We start from the raw sequence: 12,788 nt of genomic DNA on the forward strand, positions 1-12,788 counted from the left end.
TCCTTTTGTTTAGAAGCTGTGTAATATAGAAGAACTTTTTTACAACAATAGACACATCAAAAGTTAGGTCACTGTCCACATAAGTTCCTGAATCCCGAACAACTGGGTCAACTCTTAGGGGTGTATTGTCACTGTAGTAGTTCCATGGTGTAGATTTATTGGACACAAACCTTCCTGCAGGATGGCTAAGTCTTTTGGGGATTCAATGACTGCTCCCAGCTTGCAGTCATCTGAAGACTTGGTCAGCCAGAGCCCTTTGGAATTCGCTTTTATTTCAGATAAGTAGATACATGATCTTAAGTCAGTAAATAATGTTAGGCATTAGAGATTCATACTCCCGATTCTTCAGAAAAGACATGTTGATGAAAAACATACTGTTTTATTAACTTTTCCAGGTCAATTAGGGAAATGTTTAAACACTGACAAGATGGTAAATCAGTCAATAGTGCCATCTGCTAGAGTTTCAAAGGTTTATAAGTTCAGAGGTAAGTATTAGGCTAGCTGTCCTCATAGGCCATTTTAAGCCTAGCCAATTTCCCTTTATGTGCCCAAATTATCCTATCCCATTTGGTTAGAGACTGGCCTTACCCATTCCATGGTCAACAGTTATATATTATCCCTAATGAGAGTAACTGGGATCATACCATAGATAATTTGAGGAGACCCACGCATGGGATAAAGCATTTAGGAGCTGCCTCTGTCCATTAGTAGAACAGGGAGCAGTCCTGGGGTTAATATTCTGTTTCCCATCCATACATCCAAGGGATAAACTTTGTTTTATGTGGATGGGTAGTCTGTTCCACAGCAGCAGTATCCGCTACAAAATATATTTGTCTTTCCAAACTATTCTGTTGATGTTGCAGAAAATATTTAGATTCCTAGACTGAGTACTTCTGATGCCATTTGACTTGCTCTTTCATACTCTTGATCTTTCAGAAGAGACATGTTCTATTAAATAACTATTTAAAATTTGCCCCTTAAGTTATTTGGTAGTTAGCCATTAATGTTTCATACTGATGAACCTTCAGAAAAGATATGCTGATGTTGAACTTGCAGTCTTGGTATCATTTTAAAATCTGTCCCTTAATTCAGTCAATAATGTCAGGCATTAGAGTTTTGCATTTCTTTTTCAGAAAACACACAGTAATGCAAAACCTGTTGTTCAGTTAACTTTTTATTTGAATCAGAAATGACTCCGACATTCTGTAAATTACAAAGGATTACAGTTACTTTGTAATGGGTGCCATTAGCGTTTCATACTCCCTATTGTTCCATTAGAGTTTCATACTCCCTATTGTTCAGAAAAGGCACGTTGAGACAAACTGTTGTTCTGTTAACTTTTTAAGTGACTTCAAGTAATATTAAAAACTTAACAATGTTAAACCTAAGCAAATTCTAAGTGAATAATGCCTAACATTACAGTTTCATACTTCTAATTGTTCAGAAAATGCATGTTGATGCAGGAGCTGTTATTCCATTAACATGAAAGATGTTGCAGTAGGTAGGCACATGCTTTGTATACCAAGAGGTTTACAAGTTTTGTGTGTGTGTGTGTGTGTGTGTGTGTGTGTGTGTGTGTGTGTGTGTGTGTGTGTGTGTGTGTGTGTGTGTGTGTGTGTGTGTGTGTGTGTGTGTGTCTGTGCGTGTGTATAAATATTCATCTGATAAAATCTTGACTTTAATGGAGGATGAAAGTGTAACCTGATTTTATAAGAAAAAGTTTGAGTGTGGGTTCCCTGTGCTGCCTTTGTTGCTTATATATATATATATATATATATATATATATATATATGTCAGGTAGTACTGAGGCATAAATCTCTGACCTGATAATGAGATGATTTGTGTCCCCAGGATACAGGGTTTGGTTCCTACCATCTTTATTTGACTACTTTGTTATTTTGTGCCTCTAAGCAACTCACTTAACCAAACAGTGCTTCTGGGCCACCCATGAAAAAGGAACAATTTGTCAAGCGAGCTTATCTGGTGAACAAATAAGTAAAAGAAAAAAGTTATAAGGGTATATGCCCCATGATCAAAATATTAAATGACTGAGAGCCAAAATATCTAAATTGTGAAATAATAACAGCATTTACGCACCCTGCGAATTATATATACCAGCACCAAGGTTGCCAGTGAATGTACACCCAGTATATCCAGTGAATGTTCTTCTGTTTCGATCAGTCAGATGGTGAAGACAGGGTTCTCAAATGACGTGACAGACTGGAAAGTTTCTGAAAAGCTAAGGGATTATTTCTGTGAGACAGGTTTTACTTCATATCAACACACGGTGACATTATCCTGGCGAAACTTTTACAAGATGTTGTACATCAGCCAGGACTTTGTGACGAGGTTAATAGTGAGGGACTCATCTGTGACTGGCTATGTTACTCTCCAAAAGCTACATAATATAAATATATAATCGGTAGTGTTTAATGCATTTTCATGTTAGTAGTTTCTAATTTATTAGAATGGCACTGTCACTTTAAATATTGGGTTTTAAACTGGATGTGGAGTGAAGCCCAGTTAGCACTGATGATGCCAGTGAGTGGACCTGGTTTGCTACTGGCTTTTTTCTAGCCAGACTGCTGCTTTGAATTTTTCACCTGAATAGATTATTGTTGAATAAATTAAGGAATTCACTACATGCCACCCGATTATCTATACCTTGCACAGCGTGCAAGATCGGTGCAGGAGCTCTAGCAGGCAATATGTCTGCGTGCGATCCAGGAACAGCCTGCAGGGGCATGCACGAGCGCTCTTGCACTAGTCCTGCAAGGACTAAACCCCTGTATGCAAATCACCCCATTTTCAGGAGGAATCCATGCAAATGAGGTGATTTTGCGATCCAGGAAGCTTGCAACCGGCTGTGCAGGACTAGTGCAATCTGCAGAAATGTACTAGGTTAGTAACCGGGTACATTTTTGTAAACTCCAAAACGGAGCTGTGATAGCTCCAAAAAAGGCTGCATATCAGTTAGAAAGCATGCCAATGGCCAAGTATAAGGCCATTGGCATTGCAATCATGCCAAAAAATAAATAAATCAAGTTTTATTTTTTTTTAGCCAATCTCGGCTGTTTAAGCGTAGGGCAGCGGCACGCAAACGGGATCGGGGAAAATAACAAAATAAATCTAAATCAAGCATTCTGCCTAAAATCACAATTCTGCCATGCAAGTCAATGTCAGGCAGAAGGCAACATGGCCAGTGAGTAGTGGTTGCTAAGGGGGACATGTAACTATGCATTAGCAGGCAATCCTATGCAAATGAGGGGAACGATAGTGAATCCCAGTTTTCCCCAGCATGCTAGTCAGGTCCCAACAGTGTAAGAGTAGGAATAGCTTGGTGCAAGCCTAGGAGTTAGGTGACATCATGGGTGTGTGTGTCAGGCATACAGTAAGCGGATTGGAGCCCTATGGCTTGGGTTTACTCCTAGCTTAGCACAGCTAAGCTAGGGGGTGTGTCTGAATCTGCCTACCACTCTTTACACTGCCTAAGCAGGTGTGCACACCGCACACCTGGTTTTAAAAGAAGAAAAAGAAAGTTAAACCAGGAAATAGCAGCACTGTGTACATTTGAGCACTCTGTTTATGCGTCGTGCCCCCAGGCTTAAACAGGAAGGTAATGGGAAGGGAAAACAGCAGTAGGAAGGTAATCAAGGAGAACTAGCATAGCTGGCAGGTGAAATGCATCAGAATCAGCCAATTACACAGGCAGCAGACCAGCCCAGCCTAGAACACTACTATAAACTATGCAAACACCTTCCCCTCTGGTTTTTCCCACACTCTACACCACCAGTGTATGCAAACAGGGAAATTTTAGCAAACAAACCTACAAAGTGAGAAGGGCTGCAGCAGGCAACATAGAACAACATGTGCAAGAGGCTGAGGGTGGTGAGGATGTGAATGCTGCCGATCAACCCACGTTAGGAGATGGAGAAGAGTGTACAGACCCAGGGTAATCTACCAGGGGCTACATGAGCTGGAGATAGTGGAGAGCTATAGGGTATACAGAGACCTCCTACAGCAAATTGTTGAGCTGTGCCTTCCACACCTGACACACCAAACTGACCGAGGGGAACCCATCCCAGTGGATACCAAGTTATGTGTAGGCCTAGGAATACTAGCCACAGGTACCTCCCAAAGCTCAACTAGGGATATCATGGGGATCTTACAGGCATCAGCATCCAGAGTATTCCACCAGTTCCTGGATGCCATGTCAGCACATGCCAGTGAGCACATATATTTCCCCAACACCCGTGAAGTGTTGGCCAGCAATATGCGTCTCTTCCACCAAATAGCAGAATACCCTGAGGTAATGGTTGCTATAGACTGCACGCACATATGCATCAAAGCACCACCCAGTGATCAGGGTAGGGCCTACATCAACCTTAGGGGCATCCCCTCCATCAACTGCCAGGTCATCTGTGATGCCCAGGGCATTATAATGAATGTGTGTGCTGGCTGCCGTGGAAGCTATCATGATTCCCACATATGGCATCTGACACAGCTCTACCAGAGATTTGGCAATGCTGACATCCCCTACGGTCACCTAGTGGGGGATGATGGTTACACACTGGAACCGTGGCTGATGACACCCATCAGAAATGCACACACTTACCTGAACAAGAATGTCATAATGAGGCAGATGAACAGACCAGACTTATAATAGAGCATGTGTTTGGGATGCTCAGGTCACAGTTCAGGTGTCTGGACACATTCGGTGGAGCCTTGCAGTACTCACCAGCTACATGTACCCAAATTGTTACGGTATGTGCCATGCTACACAATATGATCCTGAGGAAACAGCTGCAGCAGGAACAGCATGGGGCAGGGCCACACAGCCCCCCACCAATTCCAAGGACTGCACAGGCACAGAGTGACTCGGAGGAGGAACAACCTGAGCCTACCCCAGTAGGCAGATGGAGGCATGCCCAGTATGCCGAGGCTGCGGCAAAGAGACAATGCATAGCACATACACTGACACAGTAGAGACCCAGGAAATGACACCTCTCTCAGACTCGCACATACAGTAAAAGGAATGCCAAACATGACACTACCTGTGCTCAACCATGTATAGGGAGTGTACTATGTGCATCTGACATAGGAAGCCCTCCAGCACCATCCGCAATTCTGGCACATCCTCAAGGTAAGTCAATAAACCTACCAATTGGCAAATGGAGTAGAATGTGTCATTACATGTATCTATGGTATGGATGTGAGCATGCAAGGAAATTGGGTGGCTGAATGTTATGGCAGCAGAAAGTAGACACCCATAATGGCGCCATGACATCTGTAGCACATACTGGAGTCACCATATTAGCCAGTACTACACAGGGTGACAAAACCCACTGCAGGAAATGTGCTGGGTGACATGTGGGTCCATATGACTCACACATGCCAGTCAGGGTGGTTCACATACCCAACAACAGTCTCAGCTAGCAGGACAGGTGTAGACAAACTCAAACAGAGCCTGTGCTATGGCCCCTGAATGATGGCTATGGTTAACCTCCCCTCCAGGCCTACACAAACAGACTACAGCAGGTCAAGCAGTGGAAGTCAGACACTAATATGTAGGGCGACCAAAGCTAAGATCTGTAGTACACTGGTATGCCTCTAATCAGCATGATAGCTAAGAATACTGAATGAAATGGAGTACCTGACATACCAGTACAGTCATAGCAAATGTGTACATGTGTCAGGTGTGCCCTCCCATCGTACGTAATAATGAATAACAGTCAGGTGTGCCCCCCCCCAATCCTGCGTAGAAATGTAGAAATAGACAGGTGTGCCCACCCATCTTATGTAGTAATGTAATAACAGTCAGGTGTGCCCCCCAATCCTGTGTAGAAATGTAGAAATAGACAGGTGTGCCCCCCATCATATGTAGTAATGTAATAACAGACAGGTGTGCCCCCCAATCCTGTGTAGAACTGTAGAAATAGACAGGTGTGCCCCACATCTATGTAAAAATGTAGTAACAGTCAGGTGTGCCCCCCAATCCTGGGTAGAAATGTAGAAATGGTCAGGTGAGCACCCCTATCCTATGCAGAAATGTAGTAACAGTCAATGCCAAATGCTCGACAGATACCATGCAGAGGCAGCATGCTACCTGTAGGTGTACAACACAAAGGTCAGCACTGCAGTACAAACTACCTGGACTCGATCCACACATGAAATACAGATGGGTATACAGGGCATGCTCACACACTTAAACACATGAAGGCCATATCTGCAAACACTAGTGGACCAGACATATCTGGCAGTCACAGTTGTTAGTGCAGACACTCATCAGTATGCATCACTCATGACTGGCATACACAGTGGATAGTAATACAGACATATATGTAAGGACAACACAATATAATAAGCCAAAGGTAGATGTACATAGTTGTGTGGAAGAGGGTGACTGTGACAAAGAGCCATCCAGGCCTGTCCCACCCAGCACACAGCCAAACGGCCCCAACCACATGAGGTTCAGATGTCACTCACTGCAGATACTAGCCACCAGTATCTGTCAGCATTACAGACTATGTGGTGCAAGTGCTAGCTGTGCAACATGACTGTACAAGGAAGTAGCCATCTAGCAGCTGTATACACGTACCTGTAAAATATGACCCTGTGTGTGCCCACATGTGGCGTGTCAACCTCTAGGTGAATGGGTTATGGCCCATGCACACACACTGCCATCCCCATAGCCCTACTATGACAAGCCTGCTGAGGTCATCCACTGTGAAATACACCTTTGGGAGAGTTGTAGCCCAGTAATCTCTATGGCTCGTCCCATAACTGTGTACTGCTGTAGTGTGATAAACTAGTTAGGTAGGAGTTCAAATCCCAGACATGGCAACCATGTTTGTGTGTGTGTGTCTGTCTGTATAGAGAGCAATGCTTTTTAGGGTAGTCACACTCCCTACAATTGAGATGCTCTACTTTGGTAAGACTGCTGCTGTCATCCACCTAGAAATACATCTCTGAGAATGTTGTAGCTTAGTAGTCTCCATAGCGCATGCCATAACTGCATACTGCTGTAGTTTGACAAAATAATTAGGTAGGAGTTCTAATACCAGAATTGGCAAGAGTGTGTGTGTGTGTCTGTCTGACTGTCTGTGTAAAGAGCAATGCTTTTTAGGTAGCCACACTCCATACAATTCCAATGCTCTACCTTGGCAAGGCTGCTGATGTCATCCACCTAAAAATACGCCTCTGGGAAGGCTGTAGCCCAGTAATCTCCGTAGAGCATCCTATAACTGTGTATTGCTGTCATATGATAAATTAGTTAGGTAGGAGTTCTAATCCCAGACATAGTAAGTGTGTGTGTCTGTCGGACTCGGTCTGTGTAGAGAGCAATGCTTTTTAGGATAGTCACACTGCATACAATTTGAATGCTCTACTTTGGCAAGGCTGCTGATGTCATCCACTTAGAAATACACCTCTGGGAAAGCTGTAGCCCAGTAATCTCCGTAGAGCATCCTATAACTGTGTACTGCTGTAGCATGATAAATTAGTTAGGTATGAGTTCTAATCCCAGACATGGTAAGTGTGTGTGCCTGTCTGACTTGATCTGTGTAGAGAGCAATGCTTTTTAGGGTAGTCACACTACATACAATTTGAATGCTCTACTTTGGTAAGACAGCTGATGTCATCCACCTAGAAATACACCTCTGGGAAGGACGTAGCACAGTAATCTCTGTAGCGCATGCCATAACTGCGTACTGCTGTAGTGTGATATAGAACTCTGGTAGGGTTCTATTCCCACCCATGGCAGTTCTGGATGTTTTGTGTGTGTTTCAATGTCTGTGTAGGGAACAATGCATTTTAGCCTAGTGACACTCACTACAATTCAAATGCCCTACTTTAGCAATCCTGCTGATGTCATCCAATGTAAAATACACCTTTGTGGAAGGAGGCCTCCAGTAATCTTCATGGCACGTACTATAACTGCATACTGCTGTAGTGTAATAAACTAGTTAGGTAGGAATTCTAATCCCAGACATGACGTGTGTGTGTGTGTGTGTGTGTGTGTGTGTGTGTGTGTGTGTGTGTGTGTGTGTGTGTGTGTGTGTGTGTGTGTGTGTGTTTGTGTGTGTGTGTTGTCTGTCTGAGTTTGTAACTCATATCCTGTGTGGAGGTGGTTGTAAGTGTGTAACAACTGGGTCCAATGTGGAGTGGGTTTTGCAAATTTCTTATATGGTGGTCCTAGTATATATCACAATGTCCACCATACAGGGATAACAGATGTGAAATAGCCGAGAGGCTAGGGTGCAGATCCATACCCATACATGTCACATCAAGGCCAGGCAAACAAAGTTAGCAACCCTAGTATTAGCCAGAGAACACTCTCAACCCATGTCTCATACACACACACTTGCCTAGGCAACAGCTGCTATGTTGGTAGTACACTGCATATTGCCCACTGATAGTAACTATGGAGTTATTGCAGTGGCCTACAAAGGGCATGGCACCCTGTCCATCTATCCAATAGGCACTTACATGCAGACAGTGCACCTTCCCCATGTTCCCCACTGGACACCTGCAACACCTGTGGTGTCATCAAATGTGATGCACAAAGGACATACCATGCCTGAAAACATGCCCTGTATGGACAGATGCCACTGACACCAGGGAATGCCATTAGCATGCTATCAATGTAGGTGCAGGGTAAACCTGCTGTCCATTACCAATTCCTGCCACATGAGGCCAGGGCTGATACATCTGATGATAATCTGTGTACACAACATGGGCCAGACACCCCAGGTACAGTTCCACATGTCACTGTACATGCATGTGGGAGGTGGGCACATCACAGACACTGTCCATGTCATGCACTAAGGAACACATACATGGCAAGCAATGCACAACACTGGCCACATGTAATAGTCACTCAGGTGACTGGATGTTGAATACAATACCCACCTGTGTGGGCAAATCCAGAAACTACACCCCTGAGCCACAATGCAGACCATTGTCATGTGGCCTGATGCCAAGGTTTACCCATCACCTAGCCTTGTATAGTCATCTGGCACAGTTGACCACTACACACCCATGAATCAATGCACCCATGCATGTCAGTACTGGCACTGTGTGTGTGTGTGTGTGTGTGTGTGTGTGTGTGTGTGTGTGTGTGTGTGTGTGTGTGTGTGTGTGTGTGTGTGAGTGTGTATGTTGTATGATGTGTATGTTCACATTCACACTCACTACAGCCCCCACTGGCATACTGAAGCATGCTGTCTGATGTCAGACACCTCTCCATACCCTTTGCCCATATAACCTCTGTATGACCCCTGTGGTGCATATGATACCTGCACAGTAATGTGCTGTGGCAATCTCACTAGTGATGGGTTGTATCCCTGGCCCTGCCAATTGTGTTAATGTGTGTGTGTCCCTGTGAGAATGTGGCTGTGTTGACGCTGGCACCTGTTCATGCAGACAGGCACATGTACTACACCTACCGTATAGCTACCATATCCCTGTTGCAGATGTCACTCACCATCGCATATATGTTCCGAGGGCTCCACAACATGTAACAAACATCCATATTGTCAGGCTTGGTCCACATGTTTTGCATCCAATAGCTGCATATAAATGTGATAGCACCACATAGTTATCAGGAGTCTGTTACCCTGCACTGGCAGGTGTGTGACACAATGCTTAAGTTTTACTTTCTCACCCCTCCCTGACTTGTCTTTGCCTCTGTCTGCCTCTCTCACTCCCTCTCTGGTGGATGTGGAGACCTACACCTGCTTTGCTTAGGCGTAGCCTATGTTTTGTAAGTGATGCTCATGATCAGCTGATGGTGTCTGCATGAACTGCAGCCCTCCTCTAGCTGATTGCATGTGGAACAGCTGTGGTAACATTCCCATAGCCAATTGCATGGAAACACACTCCAATATCTAGGGACATCATGTTGGTGTTGGGCCTTTTCATTCACTGTTAGCAGGAACGCGATCTGTTGTTTGGCACACAGCATCTCAATTGCATTGGGGATTTACCTCTAACAACATACAAAGTGGAAACAGGGCAACGCATAGGAGGGGGATGTGCCTGACCTGACTACAGACTGTAAGTGCTGCTATACGGCATTTGGAGTAATGTTGGTTTAACAGTCTGTGTGTGGATATGGCTGTCCTACATGTTTTAATACCTGCGATGTCAGTTCTATGTTTATGAGGAATCTCCATCTGTAGGGTCATCTGCAGACTGGGCAGTGTGTGGTGAATTTGATTTCATGTGTTATCCACAGAGCATCTATCTGTGAACTGCAGAAGGTAGTGTGAGGATTGCAGTCTCTAGATGGTGAAAGCCGTGACAGTTACTGACTTAATTTCCCTCATAGTACATATGTTGCAAAAAACCCTGTTACAACAGTAAATGTATGATGTTATCACAGCATCATGTCAATACTGGGCCTGTGTATGTGCTTCCAGCCACATCTCTGTCAACCTTTGTACACATGTCGTGCATTAAGAGGTGCATATGTGCTGTACACCATAATTAGTGTCATCATATCTGATAACAAGCCAGTGAGATATCAGACTGCTACACATGTTATGTACAGTAGGGGTTATATTTGATGACATAACCTGGACATTCTGGGGTTGTTTGTACATTACTGAGGTCTTTGTACTTATGGTGAATGTCGACAGTGTGTGCATTGTTAATATGTACTTTGACCTGTGTACAGACTGTGGTAGATGTCATAGTTCTAGGTCCCGTCCTATCTAATGTTACATGTTGTTCCACTGTATGTTACCGTATTGGTTTACATGTTTGTAGGACCATACACACACATGTCCCATACCACAGACAACCATCAGACCAAACTGTGTAGCAGCCCAGTATATGTAGGGTTAGTCTGTGAGTGGCACATATGAGGATGGTGTTGAACAGATAGTCCATATACTGTAATATTATGCTAGCTTACCATATGTGGCTGTGGCTGTGTTCACATTAGTTGTGGTTATGCACTTTCACACAGGTGCATCTTACCCTGTGCTGTGGTATGCCTGTAGAGCCTGCTATATATGCAGGTTCATGTCATTCCCCCATGGGAGATGTAGACCAGTGTTGAGCCAGTCTGCCTGTAGCCTGCACAGTGCTTTGTTACATGCCTAGCAGCTTAGTGTACTTACCCAGTGAGATGTCATGTCCAGATACTTGCCAGATGTACTGCTGCTGGGCCTCCCTTAACAGTCATGTATGTCACACAGAGCAGTGGGATGCTGTACAGCTGTATGTCAATATCTATTGGGTAGTATGTGGCCATGGCACCCATGTACCAGCAGTCATTATGTGTCAGGACAGACAGGGGTGTGTGAATGCATAACCTATGGGGACAAATGTATACCAGTCATTATGTGTTATACTCATCTACATGGCTGTTAACATCCATATTGTCAGGCTTGGTCCACATGTTTTGCACTAAGGGGTTCTATGTATACCTCTGAACTGTACAGACTGTGTCAGAATGTCCACATACATTGGCCAATATCGCTGCTGTAGTCCACAGGATCATTACGTGCTAGCAGCGGTACTGTACTATGATGTCCTTAGGATGTCTGTCAGTAGCCAATGGCGCACATGTAAAAAACAGATGTGACCTCCCACACACACCATGTCTGTGAAGACAATCCCTATTACAGTAGCAATAGTCTACTAATATACTTGCTATACATAACTGACATCCCCTTGCACTGCAAAGTTGGGAGTATAGGAGCTGAGGTAGGGTTACACTCCATGTTCAGGACATATGGTGAAAACATATGTACATATAATTATCTAGATATCTATATATATAATTACACATATAAATATCAACATATATAGATGGGTGCGTATATGTACATAGATATACATATACACACCCAGATATATACATATACAGAGCAATATATGTCTACACATATACAGATAGTGATACATATGCACATATATGTATGGATATCTACAGATATATTGACAGCAGTAGGTATATCAGATTAGATATGTATGCACATATAGTTATAGATATCTACATATATATATATATATATATATATATATATATATATATATATATATATATATATATATATATATACCAACATAACTAGGCATATCTGTACACATAGAATGTGAATACATATATAGCAATATACACATAGGGTCTATATTGAATTAGCGAACACTTAGAAAAGTGAATGCTAATTCATCGACCATTTTTAAGCGAAAGCTTAAAATCTTGAACACCTAGAAGGGCCGGTTTCGGGAGTTTGCCATTTCCTCCACTGTGGTGCGATCTTGGAGTTGATATATTTAAGTAGGGTGGGTGTGGGGGCTTAGATAATGTTTTAAGTTTATATATATATTTTTTTTATTTTTATTTATTTTTTTATGGAAAATCGTTGTTCCGGGTGTTCGAGATTTTAAGCTTTTGCTTAAAAATGGTCAATGAATTAGCGTTCACTTTTCTAAGCGTTCGCTAATTCAGTATAGACCCATACACATATATCTGTGTATACATATATGTATACCTATATATATACACATATGTATATATATATATATATATATATATATATATATATATATATATATATATACACATATGTACATACAAAGAGATGTACACATGGCCATATATATGTCGCACTATACAGATGTGTTTACAGATGTATGTATGAGCATACATGTGTATGTACATGTAGACATATATAGACCTAATGTATGTATATAACCATATTCCTGTCATGAGTAAACATCACGGCTGTGTATACCCTCCCACATGTATCTCACTGTATGTATCTGCTATGTAC

Source organism: Protopterus annectens, chromosome 5.part1 (genome assembly GCF_019279795.1).
Source record: "Protopterus annectens isolate FY-2018-M chromosome 5.part1, PAN1.0, whole genome shotgun sequence".
Taxonomy (NCBI): Eukaryota; Metazoa; Chordata; order Ceratodontiformes; family Protopteridae; genus Protopterus; species Protopterus annectens.